General features: G+C 36.0%; 1 long non-coding RNA gene across 1 annotated transcript; it reads left to right on the top strand.

Moving 5' to 3' along the window:
• Positions 1-3,714: 3,714 nt before the first annotated feature.
• LOC126923405 (uncharacterized) lies at positions 3,715-3,918 on the top strand. Its single transcript, XR_007713147.1, has 2 exons — positions 3,715-3,842; positions 3,886-3,918. It is a non-coding gene; the product is annotated as an uncharacterized LOC126923405 (long non-coding RNA).
• Positions 3,919-4,382: the final 464 nt, after the last annotated feature.

The following is a 4,382-nucleotide window of genomic DNA, read 5'->3' as shown; positions in this document are numbered from 1 at the left end:
AGAACGTCTCTTATTTATCAAGTAATATCTATTATTACTTATGTACTTCATTTTCGCAGTACCAAACTTTTATAGGCACGTATACGGAATTTAATAAACTTGTAGTTAATTACTTGCTGTAATAAATGTTATAATATATACGATGCAAATAATTTTTCTAGCCACTGTGCAATTATAGGAAAGTAATTTGAAAAAACTTGTAAGAGTAATTATTTATCGAGATTTCATAACTGAACGATAAAACCCTATTTCTCTCGTAGACGATATTTCCAGTGTCGTTTCCCGACGCCTTCGTAGCACAGTCTTAAACTTTCGAGCAGCAATTAACAAGTTTAATTAGCGCTAATTGCGCTATCGAGAGTGAAAAACCTCGATAAACCGCCTAACGGCTAGCAATTAAGCTTTGAACTATACCGACTCTTGATGGAGGATCTCTGCACGTTGGAGCGTATTCTTATCTTTAATACCGACAGCAAAAACATCGATCGAATCGGCCGAGCTAACAGGAAATTAAACGTTCAGATTTAATTGAAGCCTCGCTGAAACAACTACCAATTATCCAACTTCTACGTTCACTTGAGTATAAGATATATTAACATGGAAACTGTCAAGTAACTATTAATTAAATTTCAGAGTTTGGCTCAGAGTAAATAGCGGATCAGAGAGCGAAGCTCTGCATTGAATGGCGTCGTCGAGATTTCATCGAACTCACCTCGATTATATCGGCGTCCTGCACTGCTGCTGCTGCTCTGTCTCGTCTTTCCTCTCGTGGATCCAGTTAGGGAACGGGTTAAGGTCGTTTCTCACGGTGATACTTGCTGCAATTTATCGTGGAAATCGGAGACGGTTGGATGGAACGCCGCGAAAGCGGATTCGGAGCACAGCACGGTCCAAGAGTAACTGAAGAAGGCCAACAAACGGCGACCATCAGCTGGTTTCCCGATTACTTTGCCCCCTCCGTAGCCCATGGGGAACCCACATGTGCCGGCCATATGGGGGGGAAAAAGTTAGTGGAGGGCTCGAGAGACAAACGTGGAGTCTACCTCTTTCGTTTGCACCCTCGGTTTCGAGCCCCCGCTTCCGGCCTCTACGCGCGTGCCAACAATTTTTTAAACTTGCAAAGATTTCCTCGTGTTGCAATGGAATTCATCACTTACCTGTCCATGGAGATGCAAACAATGGATGTATCGTGTTTCATAACCAGATTGCGAATGCCTATGCTAATTCATATTTTTATCAATGGGATTAAATGATATTTAAGTAGAATTTGTTTTACGTATTAAATATTATACCGCGTTGTCTTAAATCTTTAGTAGGTATTAGCATTACACGTTTAATATCATTTGAAATTTCGCTTTAGATATTTTCTTTAATAATTATAAAATTTCACTTGAATTTTCAACTTTTACACAGGGTATAGGATAATAGAAAAAGTGTATGATACGATACTGCATGCAACACTATGTACTATATACAACAACTGTATGTATTTTGCTGCATGCAAAATCAAGAATATAAAGGAACCACGCTTAAGTTATTTTTTTATATTTATGGTCTAATGACTTCGTAAAAGCCTAGTAATTGTTCTAATTACTGATTCGTCATTGATTCGTACGTTTTATTACATTTACTGCAAAAATTGGTCAAAGTCACTTCTTACGAGCAATACCATGATAGAGGTCACATAAATGGATTTAATCATTGCATTAATTAAAATTTAAGGATCAAGCAGGGAAATAACGAATAAGAGTTGCATAAACATTACTGGAAGGCATAAATGAATTACATAGTACTTCATCAAGGTGCAAAGAATTTATTATAATGATAAATAACAGATATAAAATCTCATTGGACAAATCAGAAAAGATATCATACATTAATCGTGCTTGAAGATTCCAACTATTGCGCGCCTTGTCACTGAGTTAAGCCAAATGGCAATTAACGTCGATTTGCCGATAACTCGCTTGCATAAGTATATCTATGCGCATCTACGATGCAAACACAGGAACGGCGAGGTTTACAGACAGTTTAATTAAAGGCTCCGATATCCAGTATAGCAAAGCAGCTCCAAATGGCAGTTTAAACAAACAGAAGTTATGTGCACAGAAGGTTATTCTGAATCGGACATCGACCCAGGTTCATCTCTAAATGTTATTACGTAACAAGCAAGCTAATCTTTTAATCAAGAATTACCATCAATCAAAACTCTGAAAGAGAATTACGTTTACCGACGAACGTGACAAACGTTTGGACAAATTTTTTGTTCTCTACATACGGTGGTTACAAAAAATTATTTTTATTTAAAAAAGTATTTTATACTTTATTGTATCTATTATAAAATGTATATATTAATTAATTAGATTCAGATACATTAAATTTCGTGTCATTTAGTACTTCCATATGACTAGAGAAAATTGAAATGCTGTCAAAAATGGAATGTAATACCTGTCTTAAAAAGTCGCTTTCTTGGAGAACAAACGTATATGCTAATATTTTTTATAGCCACTATAATATAATACAATTTGGACGATGGGATATGTTGCTTAATTCTATGGTTCCAGGGCAACCAGCTTCTATTCGAGACACGTACTGTGCATTAATTCCACGTGACAAGCATCCACAAATGCAAAGCAGAATCAATGTATAATGAAAATTTGGATCATTAGATCAAAGTCATAGTCACTATAGACAGTTATCTTCAAATCATAATAACTTCTTTAGTAATCAAACGGAAATATATTTAGGAGTATTCTGATGGATATTTTACAAATATTTCTTTAATTTATAACTTGTCGAAAAATCACTGTCTCGTCTCCAAGATCCGGATCATCAAACATTCAAATATTAATTATCTCGTCTATGAAAAATTAGAAAAATATTCGAGGAATTCTATCGATATTTCATAAATATTTGCTTCATTTATAATACTACGTACTTTGTGCAGTCATAATTTTTCTATTACTGTCCAAGCGGACCGCAAAGTGATATATTGCGACAAAAGGCAGTGAATTCGCGTGGAGAACGTGTCGGTTCAGCTCGATCTGTCTGCATTCCACGATGTCCACGATATTGTCATGGGGACTTCTGGCAAGCCATTGTGGAACGTCGGGGGAATCGAGTAAATTGGCTGAATTGCCACGTCCGAGAATCGTAACACGTCGATGCAGACACGAGATAAAATCACTCGAATTACAGCGTAGAATAGTTTGGACAGAGATGCTGCTGTTTCCATGCACAATATGCCCGGATCTTCCGGGATCTTTCAGCTATTTCTCTGTGAGATAAACCGTCCAAATTAATTGTCTCAATTTTTTGAAGGCGAATCAAGTTGCTTCTGAAGCTTATTCCAACAAAGTTAAAATTTATATGTCCCTATATCTATAGGAATTTAGTAGTGATCTTAACTCGCACCTCCATATTCATCTATATGAATTTATATCAGTCGTCTCAACCGATTTTATAGAAGCAGAATTTAGCACTAAGACTACTAATTTATAACACGTGCATCTAAATGTGTATATTAACATAGACTATTATAAAAGTAAGTAATATGTTAAAAATAAATAGCTACACTTTCGTAATTTTTTCTTACAAGATTTCTTTCTCTTTCTTGTTTTAATTCGTAATCTTTCGTAGAAATATTGTAGAGTTACGAGACTACATTCTTGAGGATTTGCACGATTTTTCTTTGCAAAACGTTTAAACAGATATACATGTTCTTTCGTGTATTTCCGTTTTAATTCCTCTGGTGCAAATTTTAATACTTTGCTTGTAATCTCAAATAATTGAACGTTCTGGTATCGACGAATCGACATTTCAACGAAGGATAACATTAATCATTTGTCAGTAATCGTCAATTAACGTTAAACAACTGCATATATGTAGCAATTATAAGAATAACAAACGTCAAATTCATAATTGTACCGAGTTTAATAATTCCTACCAAGAAAGCAACTAAAAGTTTCTATATCCAGTAAAAATTCTCTGATTCGCTATTACAATCATTTTCCAGCTTAATATGCAGTTCAGGCATATTTCTGCAGGTCTTGAATGTAACGCGAAAGCTATTTCCCCCGCAGCTCGAGAAAAGGGGCAAAGCATGAAGATGTTAAAACACAAAATGCGATGCGTACGCCGGCAATAAAAGTCTCGCGGCCGTAACTACGAAAGTGAAAAGTTTTGTTCAACGACAGATGGTCTCAGCATGTGCAGCGAGTTGCAAGATATTAAAAAAAAAAGTTGGACGTTCCCATTGGCGCGATAAAAACCCGGCATAAATTATCACGTGTGTCTCTGTACAAACTTCCATCCCTATATTGTATTATATATATGTATCTCTCCCTCACTCTCTCTCTCTCTCTCTCTCTCTCGCTCTCTTCCCG

This window comes from Bombus affinis, chromosome 13 (genome assembly GCF_024516045.1).
Source record: "Bombus affinis isolate iyBomAffi1 chromosome 13, iyBomAffi1.2, whole genome shotgun sequence".
NCBI classification, from domain to species: Eukaryota; Metazoa; Arthropoda; class Insecta; order Hymenoptera; family Apidae; genus Bombus; species Bombus affinis.
Note: the sequence above shows the minus strand (reverse complement) of the source record. Positions and strands in the feature narration are given on the sequence as shown.